The following is a 16,570-nucleotide window of genomic DNA, read 5'->3' on the forward strand; positions in this document are numbered from 1 at the left end:
TGATAAAAGCGAGAGCACACAAGGGAGGGGTGAGGATAGGTAAGACACCTAAAAAACTAGCTAGCATTTGTTGCCCTTAACGCAGAGAAACTAAAGCAGATACCTTAAAGCAACTGAGGCCAATAGGAAAAGGGGACCAGGAACTAGAGAAAAGGTTAGATCAAAAAGAATTAACCTAGAAGGTAACACCCACACACAGGAAATCAATGTGAGTCAATGCCCTGTATAGCTATCCTTACCTCAACCAGCAAAACCCCTTGTTCCTTCCTATTATTGCTTATACTCTCTCTACAACAAAATTAGAGATAAGGGCAAAATAGTTTCTGCTGGGTATTGAGGGGGGGAGCGGGAGGGGGCGGAGTGGGTGGTAAGGGAGGGGGTGGGGGCAGGGGGGAGAAATGAACCAAGCCTTGTATGCACACATGAATAATAAAAGAAAAATGAAAAAAAAAAAAAAAAAAAGATCCAATACCACTTCATGATAAAAGCTCTAAGAAAACTAGGAATAGAGGAATATACCTCAACATTGTAAAGGCTGTATATGACAAACCTACATCCAACATCATACTTAATGGTGAAAAGCTGAAACCATTCCCCCTAAAATCAGGAACGAGACAAGGGTGCCCACTATCCCCATTCCTATTCAACATAGTAATGGAATTTCTAGCCAGATCAATTAGGTAAGAAGAAGAAATAAAAGGAATACAAATAGGTAAAGAAACTGTCAAAATATCCTTATTTGCAGATGATATGATCCTATACCTTAAAGACCCAAAAAGCTCTACCCAAAAACTCTTAGACACCATAAACAGCTACAATAAGGTGGCAGGATACAAAATCAACCTACAAAAATCATTAGCTTCTGTATACACCAACAATGAGCAAACTGAGAAGGAATGCATAGAAACAATTCCATTCACAATAGCCTCAAAAAAATCAAATACCTAGGAGTAAATTTAACAAAGGATGTGAATGACCTCTACAAGGAGAATTACAAACTCCTGAAGAAAGAAACAGAAGATGGAAAGATCTCCTGCGCTCATGGATTGGTAGAATCAACATACTAAAAATGGCTGTATTACCAAAAGCGATCTACATGTTTAATGCAATTCCCATCAAAATCCCAATGACTTTCATCACAGAGATTGAAAAATGTACCCTAAAGTTCATTTGTAAACACAAGAGACCACGAATAGCCAAGGCAATACTCAGAAGAAAGAACAAGTCACTTTTAAACACCCTGCCTCAGAAATACACAATGTGAAAAGCAGGAGTGTGGAATCCTGTGTTGCCATGACAACAAAAACCTAATTCCATTACAAAAGGATCATGAACTCCTGTATAAAAATAAACTTTTCTTCCAAGCAAGATTTTTTAAATGTTGTACACAAGAAGGAAAGTATTGAACATCTCACAGCAAATAACTGTTTACGTCCTTTCATGTCATCAATACCAACTGTGACCAATAGTAAAAAGCTACTTTGGTTTCTTCAAGTCTCCCTAAAATGTGAGTGCCAACAGAATGAAACTTACAGATAACATTTCATTTCCTCTGGCAGGGAAAAAAGTAATTTTTTCTTGAATGGCAACAACCATTCAAGCTCAGTAGTTCCTGAGAGTGAGATACTTTGATCTAACAAACTAACCTTAAGAATATACTCATATCTCAAAAGTCTTGCTGTTTTTAATAAATGTAGTCTTTAAGCTTATGTGATGCTGGACTTCTCTGAGGTTATATGATAGCAATATTATGCTCACAGGTCATTTTAGAGTTATAAGCAACCCTACAGATCACTCGGTCCAAATTCTTCATATTATAGATTAGAAAACTGAGACTCAGATGTCAAGTAACTCAACTAAAGCCATGAGGTTAATTAAGACTATTTTGTCCTATTCTTATACTACTGTACTGGTGATACCATTTTTATTGTGTTATATTTTCTATTTAAAATAATCCAAACACTCATGATTCCAGAAATTAGAATGCTTACATTATCAATACTCTAAAATCTTGAGGGACGTTTTAATTGTGCAAAGATTATACTTCAGCATGTAGCAGTAACCTGTAAAGTAATCTTTCTAACTATAAGAAGCTTAATGAAAGAATAAATTGGTCTCTTAACTGTTTCAAAATCTCCCTTGTCCTTTACTGTCCTTTGAAAAGCTGATACTGTAAAACTTTATCACTTTATTAATTGCAAAATAAACTATCATATCCAAAACAAAGTGTCCATGATTATATGAGATTTTAAATTTAACATAATTTTAAGAATACCTTCTTTTTATTCCAGTTATATACATTAACTGAACTACTCTACCTTAAAGTCTTGCATTAATGAATACTCAGGAATGTTTTTAAATTACTGACATAACTGAAATCTAATCTATGTATTTGTAAATAGCAGTTACATCACATTATGTTTAGAGTGTTTCTAAGCTGGCTGAAAACAATTCATTTCCCTAATTAGGTAGATTTGCCATTGAAATTTTACTTGCTATTAATTTGTTGGCAAACTTTTCTTCACTGAAAGCATAAAGGTAAATTTTAGTTAAGCCCTTATTCAAATTAATGTGAATTTATAATTAATGGAACTCTAAATAAAACATTATTGTATATTGGTAGTGACACATTTAAATGACAGGCAAAACTAAGGTTGGGGGAAATATTCATTCTGATTTTTTTTTCTAAAAATGCAAAGAGTAGGGAAGCTTAAGCAGCAAGGCTTATAAACAAGTATGTCCTTTCCCACTAGCCCCTTGTCAACTCTAATTATTTTTTAATCTCTAGCATTGAAAAGTGATTAGTTTAGAAAATAGATTGATTGATATTCTGCTCCAGATAATTCCTCACATATTTTAGATGAAGGTAAAGAACAAAACTATGAGGAGGGGCAAATAGATATTGTTAATGGATAAGTTCCTATCTTGTACTGCCTTTTCTTTCCTCCATCACTAGTTACCTACTTATGTCACAGCCTCAGACAGATCACAAAGCAGACCAGGTCCTTCCCATGTTCCCCAAGCCCACAATTGCTGAAAAGAAGATTTGATCTTATTGCCATTATTTGCCCTATATTAGGAGTAATATAGGGTAAATAATGAATAAATTCCTGGTAAAAACAAAGCAAATGGCTAGATATACCTGCCAGCCAAGTTATCTCCTTCCCTACCACATCTAAGCTGATGCTTAGTTTTTAAATGTCTTCTTTGATTTAATCCTTCTTCCATTCTGGCAGAATTAGGATACCATTGGAAAGAGATTATTATTGTTCCCATGTTGTCACAAAATAGAAATAATAAATACTGACAGGGGAAAATAATTTGGGAAATAGGAGATTTCCAAATTGTCCAGTTTTACAGTCTTTTTATGCACACACACCTGTGTCAAAACACTGAAAGGATGATAGGAATATATGATAAAATTATTATTATTACAATAATCTGGACTGGAGACAGACCCAAGATATTTTTCTCTCTCTCTCATTGCAAAATTTCATAACACAATCACAAGATATAACTTTCTTTTTGTTTTCTGTTTTGTTTTGGTTAGTTTAGTTTCCAGATAATGCTTCTTGTTCACTTAATATAATGGAAACCAGTGATGAAGTATTAATGTAAATGCTAAAAATGCAAATATTTTTAAATTTAGTTCTTTTTTAATACAACCAGAAGATCAAGTTTTGCCAACCCCACCAATCACATTCTTTTTGGAACCACGAGATTTAACCCTAATTGGGGGAGGGGGAGGCAAAGCAATCAATCCATCTCTTTGCCAGAGCAGTGGCCTTGGGGAAGAAATTGCAGACTTTTTTCCCCTTTCCTGTTCAGCTCTTCTTCATTTCTTATATGGAACACATCAGCATTTCTGTATAGAAAAGAGGTGCTCACAATTAAACTGCTTCATGAATAAGACTGAAAACTAATGAGATGGAAAAAATTGAGAGATTGTGAGTCACTTAACTCACACCTAGGAACTAACAGGAGCAAATGAGTACAAAATGCCTCTTAAATAGTAGGAAATGAATGATTGTGCTCCCTGGGTAGACCTTCAAGCATTAAGAAACTAATACTTCTAAACTCACCTCAAATTTTTATTATTTCCTTTATTTTTAGTTCTGGGTATATCTTATGGAATGAAGATATGTAAGAAAGGAAATATAAGTGGCTCCCATCATACCGCAACTTTTGTTTAGTGCATTCCCAATGCCAGTCCCTTAATCGGCACAGTTAGCTTCCAACAGCTTTTCTTTTTCCTTAGAAAATAACAGTAACGAACACACTAGATGAGAAGCCTAACTAATTAAGAAATACAGAAGAAAGAGCATCCATGAATCTTAAACAATGAAAACCTCAAATTTGACTTATAACTGAGTAATCACATATTATTTGAATTAAGTAAAGCATGAAAATTTTTAATCCATATTTTAAGATACTGTTGTTTAAAAATTGAAAAATAAGAGCAGTAAAATTTACTCTGTCAACTTTACCAAGCCACAGAAAACTTTACCAAGCTAGACTAGGAGAACAGCTAAAGAATTTAAGTATAATCTCCCAATATGAATCATAAAATTTATAGATTCATGCCCTATATGGGAAGAACTTAAGGATGAAAATGAGTATAATTACAAAATAACACATCAAAACTTCTGAACCTAATGAAATGTTATTTTAAGGGTTTCATAATATAAATGAATATAAGATGTAACTTGTATAAAATACAGATGTGTTTATGAATTCTGATATAACCCTTTGTGATGTTATTTAATAATTTCATCTTTTTCCTTTTGTTATTGGTAACAAATATTTTTCGAGATAGCTCTTCCTATTCAGAGGTCCATAATATTCATAAAAACATTGAATATAATGGAATATATCAAATAAAAAGAAGCAGAAACTTAAATGAGAAAAAAATACAAAGATTAATAAATCATATACACTTGGAAAACATTTAATATACTAGAAAGATGCCATGCTACATACATGTGATATTTGAATGAATAAAACACTATATATACCCCAAAGAGCTTTATGTAAAAAGATCTCCATACATATCTCTGGATATCATATCATTCTGTAAGTGAAAATTACTCACATCCTTTTGTGTAGCCTTGAGTATTATATGTAAGAGCCTGTTGTTTAGAAAGAAAATGGGCAGTTGGGTAAAACAAACATTATAAAGAAAAAAACAAAAGCATTCCTTTTGGTTTCTATTTCTACCACTATAGCTCTTTTTCACTCAGTTCATTCTTGCTAGTTAAGATACAGAGAGAGTAAGATAAACAAGCCCAAAAGATGTTCGCTTGCTCCAGAAGCTACCATGAAGTTAACTAAGTGCACTTGAGTTTTCTCTGCAGACACTTTAAAAAAAGTCTTTAATGCTGCTTAATTTTCATAGATTCTTAAGAGTGCCCAACCTTTGAGAAAGGCCAAGAATATCTCCCCATTGTGGACTTCCTCTGTTTGACTTCAAAAGACTCTCCAGACAGGCAGTGGCCACAAAATAAATAAATAAATAAATAATAAATGGATAGGGAACACAGTATCAGAAGAGAAGACATAAGCACAAAACTGAAAGAAAAGTTCAAAGGAATGAGAAGGTGGTTGTCTACCAGTGCCTTCCTCATTTCTGTTAGCTTGAGAGTATTTACCAAAATTTCACTTTTTAGAATCTTTCCTTATTTCTAACTTGAACTGAACATCATTCCTACTCAGTCTACCTAGCACAGGTATCCATTTCAGGTCATTGAGATGCACCCACAGCTGTCCTCACCAACACATTCTATTCACAAACAACCACACCTTCTATGCAGTACATAGATCTGGAAGCTGAGACCCAGAAAGTCCCTGCCTTGGCCACTGTCTTAGAATTTGATTTTCTTTTTCTGATCAAATCTTGGTTTGGGACATCTTACAAATATTGTCAACTAACCTTAACACACCACCAGAAAACTAGTAAGCTCATCAAATGAGATGCTCACCCTACTGAGCATTTCAATTTAATAAAATTTACAGTAATATCTCAAAGTAAAATCAAAAAAAGAAAGAAAACAGGAAACAGGGATATAAGCAACTAAAAAGTATAACTAAAAAGTATCACCTAATTATTTCAGACAATAGTAACCTCCTATTAGTTATTTATACTTCTGATTTTTTTGCTTTTTAAAATTAATCTTTAACAAAAAAAACACACTTTTCAAATTTTCACTTAAAGAAAATCCTGTATGAACACTTTTGTTTTATTTTTCTACCAGAAATAGAACAATAGTTCACAGTAAAAACAGCGAAAAGTTGAAAAGATCAGAAATGAGACACACATAATGGCTTTGTTTTCTCCTCAGTGTTCTTCACTATCATCTGCCAAATTTTTCTGAAAACCACTGATATAAAAGCATGTGAGTTGCACTTTTACTCCCTTCTTTTATATCTGTATATTTTCCAACATATTATACACTGCTGCACATATTAGTTGTATTTTTAGTTCAAACATTTTTTCCATAAATAATTTCAACTTGCATGCTATTTATTATGTTATAAGCAAATGAGCCCCTGGAACCAGTTTGCTACAAGGATGAAGTTGATAACGTATGACACTGAGGCCCTCTGCTGGCAGTTTTGCAGCATGTTTTTGTTTTTTTTGTTTTTAAACCTCAATAATACTGCCAAGAAATAAGATGAAGTTATCACCCTAATCTGAAGTATTCCTTTTTATTTAAAATCCTTAAATTGCCTTCCTAAAGTTTTATTTATTGATGCTGTTACATTTTCAGTAATATGAGCCTTTCATTTCCATAACAGTTATTTTACTTACATGAAAGGCAATACTATTAGCCAAAAATACATTTTTTAATATTAATATTTTAAAGCAAGTTAATTTACTCATAAATAATGCCTTAATTTTTAGTCAACATGATAGCTGCATATACGTGTGTGTGTATACATACATATAGATATATAGAAAGATACAGATATATAATCAAAATATAGAACATGGAATTTAGTATAACATTGGATGCAATGTTACGAACATAATCACAGATATTGTTCACTCTTCCAGAAACTAGATTTATTTCATACATAATTCATTCCTAGATCGCATTGGAGGCCAAGGTTTTATCTAAACGCCCAAAGAAAGTATTTAAAACTTGAAGATGATGTACAGTTATGTGCCAATTTAATTTTTTTGGATTTTTGAGGCAAAGTCTCATTATGTCATCCCAGGCTGTCCTCAAACCCATGATCCTCCTGCCTCTGCCTCCAGAGTTGGGATTATAGGTATGTACTACTATGCCCAGATCAATTTTAAAATTTTAAGTTTGAAAATGCAATATACTGGTTACCCTTCATCTCACTTCACCCTCATTACTCATCTGTGCCTTAATTCTATTATTTATAATTCAGATTATTGACTAAAAGAGATCTTACAAATGATGCATTCTAACCCTAATTCAACCTGCCCAGACTTTGCCAAACCATCCAAATGACTGAGAGGAATCAATATCTCAAAATATCTGTACCTTCACAATATACCATTTAGAACCCTTATTTGGTGTCCTCCAATAAATGGCAAAGTAAAACTGAGTGAGGACACCAATGCTTCACTTTTCCTCACACTCCTGGATCCACTTAACAGTCTCACCCCTATCACTAGACCCAATTTACTTTAGATTTTAACCCTCACTTTTCTTGAAAATGATCATGAAATGCATTCATTATTGATTACTGCATAGCAAATTAACTCAAGCTTTGTAGCATAGCAAAAGAAAAGTATCTCTCAGCTTGAATGGCTCAGGAAACAAGGAGCAGCTTATCTCAATGGTTCTAGCTCAGGGCATCTAATAGGGATGTCTTCTGGGACCTCACAAAAGTTACTTAACCCAAGAGGTTTCAAGGAAGTGATCTTATGCAGGGCTACTAGACATCCAAGCCCTTGCAGGAACTTCTGACAGAGGGCAAACTTATTTTTGGCCAAAGCTTTCTATTTAATTTTTGCTGACTCCAAGCTTATCTTTTTAGTAGCCCATGATTATGAAGTTATTTTCTGCTCTTCGGTATATTTAATACTGGGAGTATTCTGACTTTTACTTACTCAGTTCTACTTGATAAAGATGTTTCTAGTTTTAGACTTAAATAACAAATACTTATGACTTAGACTTAAACTGTTTTTGCAGAACACTCTCCAGATAAGAACTCTGGAATCTCTCCCAAAACAAAAACTGAGATGGTGACCAACCAGGTCACATTGTGGTTGGGACCACTTACTATACATACCTTTGTCCCTTACTACTAGTTTTTGTCTTCTTAAACCTATAGCCAATGTCTGTAACCCAAGGTCCCTTGGTTCTCCTTCTCATGCTGATAACCATTGACCCATGTGTATTTAACTGCATGTCTCACTTTATCTCCCGAAGGCTACTTTATACAGGTTGCCACTCAAAACAATGTCCAAAGAATACTGTTTTTATGTCAATGCTGCTTTTATGTCAACCAGTCCAGGATCATTCATGATGCTGCTAAGAGACTTTGGGAACATACTGCCAATCTCCAACAAACAAAGGACACCTGGGAACAACAGTCTTCCTGGGCTAAGTGGATGTCATGGATCCTCCCTCTACTAGGACTCCTTATTTTTTTCCCCATTGTTACCTTGCCTTCTTCACTTCCATTTCCCAGAGGTTCCAGGCTTTTTCCAGAACATTACTCATAAACAGAAAACTCAGTTCTATTCCTCCACCAGGCTTACTACAGTCACCTAAAGCAAGAAGACCCTGCCGATACTTGCTCCCCTTAAGAGATCCTAAAACCCCTGTTCAGGAAGCAGATAGAGGAACATTGGTGCCCCATTCCCTTTTATATATATCAAAAGGTAGGAATGTTAGGATGAATAAAAGGAAGCCATGTTGGAACTGGACCTCCTCCCCTTGAAGGTGACTTATTGAAAAACTCTCCACCTGGCCCTAAAGAAAGTAGATATCCACCTTCAGCCATTTACTAGAAACTCCCCACTTGGCCCAGAGGGAATGACCCACCCATAAGCCATTATCTTGGGAAGGTCAGAGGGTCATTGAGGATTATCCTGTTCAGTGACCTTCCTGGGGCTTCTCCACCCACTTCCTTTATCTACACCCAGTCTGTGAGCAAGCAGCAGTGGGTTCCAGCTCTCTTGTTGGGGTCCCCCTCTGCAAGGCTTCTCCTGCACAATAAATCCTGTGCTGGTATAAAAAATAAAATAAAAAATAAAGTGTCTACTGGGGCTGCAATTATCTGAGGTTTGATTGGTTCTGGAGGATCCACCTCTCAGCTCAAGCAGAGAGCAATTGGTGGGAAAATTCAGCTCCTCCCTCCATGGGCCTCTCCATGGGACTGTGTACAAGATGGCTTTCCCCATAGCAAGTGATATAAGCAGGAGACACAGAGAGATATCCAAATAGAAACTGCAATCTTTTTATCACTCTTAACATCAGAAGTCATACAGATGTATTTTATTATCACATAGACCAACTCAGGTACAAAGTGGGAAGGAACTCTAAAAGGATGTAAATACCAGAATGTGGAGTTATTGAGCTCAATCTCATAGAAAGACTACCACCCCAGTGTTTAATGAATGTCATTGGTAAAAGCATTTTAGATAATAAGTAAAAGAAAAATAAGTAGAAAGGCCTATAGTCTCCAAGTTCTCCCAATCATTTCCACATATTACAATATTTCTGTGCTGTTATTAACCTGCTGAAGACAATGTTCCTGGATCCCAATTTTTGTATACAAACCACTTCTCACCTCCTTCTCATTTCTGTCCATCATTCTGTATTTTGTCCATTCTTGCTGTCAATGTCAAACCTTCTGATTACCTAAACCAACAGCATTTCCTCAAATCATAATTCAGTCTTTTCAAGAACTATATGAAATAATGTGAGACATTATGTATCAAAACATTATTGCAACTTTAGCCATAACTATTGTTTAAAATGATGTAAAATTTTTAAAAGTATGAAGACATTACAAAAAAATTTTGAGACACAATTGCTTCATTTGCAGAGATAAACAAGAGTGTACCCCTACCATAGACAGATATTGAGGTTTCAGTTAGAATGAAGCAAAGTGGAAATTCCACTGATTTGTTTCTCATTGCTTCCTGAAGACCAACTTAAGACTATTGGTTAAAATAGGTGAACAACAAACTACAGTATGAGGGTGGGCTTTAGCATGTCAGCTGACCATATAGGTTTTTCACTTCAGTAAAAGCAAGTGTCAAATAAAAGAAAAATCTCACTTACTGAGCTTTCAACTTATTCACTAGACTAAGTGGTTCATATAAATTGTGTTGATGGAATTTATTGATTTTAGGAATCCCATTCTAACACCAACTTATCCAAATACCAGGATATCAGTTGATCAATATGATGTAAGTCAAGTAGATAAGTCTAACTAAGTTTCCTGGCCACATATAAACATCTTAAAAATAGTGCTTCTTAAGAGGTGTCCGATCTAAAGTTACCTCTCTCTGGTCTTCCTGCATAGGCAAAGATAAAATAAATGACTGCTAGCCAGACACGGTGGTACAGCCCTGTAATCCAGCACTCAGAAGGATTGTGAGTTTGAGACCAGTGTACACTACATAGCAAGATCCTATCTCAAAAATAATTAATTAATTTAGTTTTAAAATCTGTTAGAATGACAACACATTCATGTGTGTGTGTGTGTAGGTGTGTGTGTGCGCATATGCATGTTTACATGAATATTTTCCATGATAAATAGTAAAAAATCAGACTGTGTCATACTTTTACTTTGTTCTAGGTCTTTCTCCATAAAGTCATGCATTTATAGCCATCTTCTCATTTTTGTTTTAGTGGGTTCAATAACCATAATTATATTCAACTTACAAAAGAAAAGGAAGGAGATCAAGATGGCAGATAGGCAATAGACCCCAGAACACTGAGCTCTTGCTAGTCTAAAAGAAAACTTCAAGTTCATGGTAGCAAGGGTAGGCGAACTTGGCTACTCCACCAAGTAAGATACCACAAATACATAGCCAAACCAAGGTATGTCAACTAATCTTTACATTAGCTTTTTATAGCACAAAACAGTCCCAGATGCCCAGGTGCTGTAGCTGCCAACTGTGATCCCAGACTGCCAGAGAGTGATTTCTCCCTTTTCCTTTTTTTTTTTCTTCTTTTATCTTTTTTCTTCTCTCTCTCCAAAGAGCAAAAACTCAATGCAGAGAATTGCAGAACAAGTTCTGAAATTGCCTGGGTTGTCTGGACCCACCAAGATTTGCAGATGCAGAACCTCTGACTGAGGACTACCTGTGACCTGGGCTACCACCCCACAATATCATTGAGAGAAATTACAATCCATTCAGATAAGCATGTCACACCACCTGCTCTGGTGGAAACCAGAAACCACATAATCTAGCACAGCTTGCAGGCAGATTGCACCCCTCCTGGACAAAGCTGTTGGCCTAATAAATGGAGAGAAATCTCCAGTCCTGCCTGGTGGGGGAAGGGTGATTCATCCCATGGCTGTCTTTATAAAGTGCTGGACTGATCCAATTTGTGTGGGACAGGGCCTCACACAGCCTTGATCCAGCCTGCACAAATAACAATACATTCAATCACCTTGGAGAAACTGGTTTGGACCTGAAACTAATAGCATTGCCAGAGAAGAAAATTTGACTAAACAGTTCAACTCCAGCTCTCAGTCTTGCCCAGTGGGCAGAGGGGATGCCCATGGCTCACACATCAGCTCCTCATGGGACCAAATTAGAGAACAAGCTTACTCAGAAAAACACCCTGACTATACCTCCCCAATGGGAGCATGGGCTTAAACATCCTGAGTGCAACTCCCCCAAACCTATAGATAGAGAGGGGTACCCAACCCACCCAGCCCACCATATTAACCCTAGGAAGGGGCAGAGACCCAGAGAAAACCCCTATCAGAAGGGACAGCATCCAGATTAGAAATCAGAGAGAAGTGACCAGTGCACTCATTAAACACAGACAAACCCACTCCTCTCCATAACAAGGAAGAAATTTGTACAATAAATACATACTTTTTAATTTTTTTTACTTATCTTCTTTTGTCATTCTGGTGAAATTTTAATTTGCTTAGCCCTCCTTACTCCATTTCCTTTTCTCTTCCTCCACTTTTTTCTCTTTTTTCTTCCTTCCCTCTCCTTATCTTCCTCTGCTCCTTCTCCTTTTTTTCACCACTGTTCTTACCTCTTCCAGACTAACCACTAACAAAGAGCCTATTTTACCAACTTTACACATAACTCCCATCCTTCTTATGCCTCTGCAATTCCAGACACAAGCACCTTCCTCTGCAATGACTGAACTACACCTTTACACACATTAGGACCTAATTGCCTCATAGTCCCCACACCTCACACACCTTCTTCCCCTCACCCCATCCCCTCTTTTCCATCTCCTCTTCTGTCACCATCATTTTTTATTACTTAAGTATTAATCTCTATGCAAACAACCATTACTTTCCCAATACCTACTGTTTATAGATAATATTGCCAAGGGTTTTACATATTATGCAAATAATTGGTTTGGCAAATAAATCCATGAATTTGTTATTGCTAAGGTATACCTCCAGGTCAGTGAGCAGAAACATTTCAATAGCCTAGCTAATAACTAAGCTAGCCAGAGCATAGAAATTAAGTCAAAAGAAAGATAACCAGTGATTAAAACCACCAATTAACTAATCAAAAGCACAAGAGCAAAGCACAAAATAGAAACAGAGAGAGAAAAAGAAGGCAAGCGAATATGACTACTCAAAAGACTAACAATAACATAATAGAGGATTTGGTGGAAAATAGAATGTTCAATGGGCTTAAAGAGGACACACAAAAATGATTCAATGAATCCCAAGAGAACACAGATAAAAAACTTGAGAAAGCTACAAAAAAAACTAAATGAACTCAAAGAAGGAAACAAAGGAGACTGGTTTTTTTAAAGAGATAATTCAAATAAAGAAGACAGCACAAGATAAGAAATAAGAGTTTAACAAAGATAAGGAAAGACTCAGAAAAAAGCAATCAAACAAAAATAATGGAAAGTTCCTTAAGTCAGATTAAAAAAATGCAGGTGAAAGCCATCCAGCAGGAGGATCCAAGATGGTGACTAGGGTGCATAAGCAGACAACATAAGTTGTATGACTCAAAAACCTTGCTGAGACGCTGGAGCCACACTTGATGGAAATAAAGCACCAAGGAGAATCAAAACTTTGACATTCTGAACCCCTAGCCTTTAGAAACCTTCTCCATGCCACATTACACTGAGAAAACAGGTGGGCTGCCACCAACACTGTCAACACCACTGCTGCCTGCTCTAAAACTGCTTGGGAGACATTTGGCAGACCAAACAGGTGAGCACCAAGCATCACATGGTATTCCCCCAGCCACCTCTGGGATAAACCAGCATAGCCCCCTGGGTAGACTGACCCTCTTGCAAAAAAAAAAAAAAGTGAACAATAAACAATGAACTGAAAACTAGCACACAGCAGAAGTGGTGGGAACACTGTAAATGCATCAGAGAAGGGGAGAGGGGCAAGGAACTAATCTCTGCATGAACTATCAGTAAATGAATGGCTGGAAAGGCAAGCAGGTGATAAGCCACTGCCTGAAGCAAGGCAAGTAGCTGACCACAAAGCTCATCTTCTGAGCCAGAGAGAAACACCCAAACTCAAACAGCTCCACAAAATTGAAAAACAAACAGTGAACCATAACAACACACTGACAGCAGGGGGCCAGCTGAAGGATCACTGACCTTGCCCCAGACAAAAGGGGCAAGGCAAAGAAACAAGCCCCCAGTAAACAAGTACAGTGAATAGCCACCTCCAAAGCATGACAGCTGGTAGACTACAGAGCTGATCTCCTGAACCTGAGATCAGCATACAAACTTAAATTGCCACAGCTCACTGAGGGAGGAACTGATGAAGCAGCTACCACTGAAAGACAGAAGAAAAGAAATTACCCACAAGCCAATCACCTGGCAAGACTATAACAGAGCTTCTGCCTAAATACCAACACCAGGACTGGATACTGGAGGAATAACACCAGAAATTAAACTACAACCTAAATTCTATTGTCCCTGAGTCTGGAATATTTTGGTTTTTTGTTTGTTTATTTGTTTATTCATCTCTCCCCATGATTTCTTTGGATTTTTATTGTTGTTTTTAGTGTTATTGTTGTGGGTTTTCTACTTTTACTTTTAATCCTATCATAATTTTTTTCATTTTTTCTTTTCTATTTCTACACTATCAACTTAACCACCATCATCCTCTCATCCCTACTCTCACCCCCTTCATTCTCCATCCTTCTCCTGTGCTAAAACCCATTGTTCCCCTATCCCACAACTTATTCTGCCCCCTCTCACGCACTATCTTCCCCCAGCCCTCACCTTCCCCTCCCATTCTCCCCTAACCTGTCACCAGACTACCCCTCTCTCCTTCACACTCATCACCCACTGAACAACCTACTAAATCAACTTTACACAACCCCAAACCCCTGCAATCCCTAACACAAACACCCTCTTCAACAACAACAGAAATATACACAAACACACACAAGGACCACAAAAACAACAGCCCCCACACTGCTTTCCCCACTCACCATCCCACTTCCCATCTCCACCTTCAGTGCCACCCTAACCAACTCCCCAAATTTCTATAGCTAGCATTACAAATCTTAACCCCCCCAAATATCACTGCTTATAGATATTACCACCAAGGGGATCTTCTATATAACACATAAACTACTGATTGGGTATTAAACCAGTGAATTAGTTAATATTAAATTAAAACCAGACATGGGACAGAAATAGCACACACACACACACTTAGCTAAAAACCCAAGACAGCTACAAAACAAAAATTAAATCAAGGGAGAGAACACAGGTGACAGAAAACACTAACTAGCCTATCAAGAACATAGTTGCAGAGTACCAAGTGGACTGATAGGAAGGACAAAAAGGTATGGAAAACATTCTCCCCCAAAAAAATAATAAATGACACAAAGGAACCCAACAATGTGAACAAGAACATTCTCAAAGAAGAAATACTGCAAGTAATCACTGAGAATTTCATGGAGAGGATACTACATACAGTTAACCAAAACATACAAAAGGTACTCAAGAAATTTCAAGACACCAAAAATAAAGAATGAGAAAAGACACAGAGACAAATAAATGAACTCATAGAGCCCTAAATAAATAGGAAAGTGAAAGAGAGAACACTATAAATAGAGAGATAAATGAATTAAAGATGAAAACAGATAATAAAAAGAGGAAGTGACCCATGATATGGAAAACCTCAGAAAAAGAATGAAACAGAAACACAAAACAGAGTGGAAGGCCACTCCAGCAGACTAGAACAAGTGGAAGACAGAATCTCAGAACTTGAAGATGAAATGGAAATAAAAGGAAAAACTGAAATGCTATTAGTCAAACAACTCAAGTCCTGCAAAAGAAATATGCAAGAAACAACCAACTCCACCAAAAGACCAAACCTGAGAATCATGGGTATTGAAGAAGAAAAAGTATAAGTAAAAAGGATTGGTAATATATGCAATAAGATAATAATAGAAAATTTCCCAAATTTAAAGAAAGTTATGCCCATTCAGATACAGGAAACCTTCAGGACACCAAACAGACTTGACCAAAATAGAAGCATCAACAACATATTATCACTAAAACAACAAGCACAAAGAGAGAAAGAATACTGATGACTGTAAGAGAGAAAAAACAAATAATATTTAAAGGTAAACCAATCAAAATCACAGCAGATTTCTCAACAGAAACCTTAAAATCAAGAAGGGCTCAGAGTGAAGTGTTCCAGGCACTGAATGAAAATAACTTCAACCCTAGGATACTTTACCCAGCAAAACTATCATTCAAAATAGATGGAGCAATAAAAGTCTTCCACAATAAAGAGAAACTAAAACAATATATGACCACCAAGCCACCACTACAAAAGATTCTGCAAGGAATTCTGCACACAGAAGACGAAAAGAAACAAAACCATGAGTGGACAGGCAGTACCAAACCACAGGAGAAGAAAAGACAAGTAATCAGAGCGTAGCATTGATTCAGCTGCACACAATCAAACCCTTAAACAATAAAATCAACTAAATGACAGGAATCACCACATACCTATCAATAGTAACACTGAATATTAATGAACTTAACTCTCCCATCAAAAGATGCCATTTGGCAAACTGGATTAGAAAGAAAGATCCAAAAGTCTGTTGTTTACAGGAGACCCAACTCATTGACAAAAGCAAGCACTGGCTTAGGGTGAAAGGCTGGAAGAAGATTAACCAAGCCAATGGCCCCTGCAAAAAGGCAGGAGTAGCAAGACTTATCTCCAACAAAGTAGACTTGAAACTTACATTGATCAAATGAGATAAAGAAGGACACTCCATACTAATAAAAGGAGAAATACACCAAAAGTAAATAACAATTATAAATCTGTATGCAACCAATGTCAGTGCACCCAATTTCATCAAACAAACTCTGAAAGACCTAAAAACATATATACACTCCAACAAAGTGGTAGTGGAAGACTTTAA

This window comes from Castor canadensis, chromosome 6, assembly GCF_047511655.1.
Source record: "Castor canadensis chromosome 6, mCasCan1.hap1v2, whole genome shotgun sequence".
Taxonomy (NCBI): Eukaryota; Metazoa; Chordata; class Mammalia; order Rodentia; family Castoridae; genus Castor; species Castor canadensis.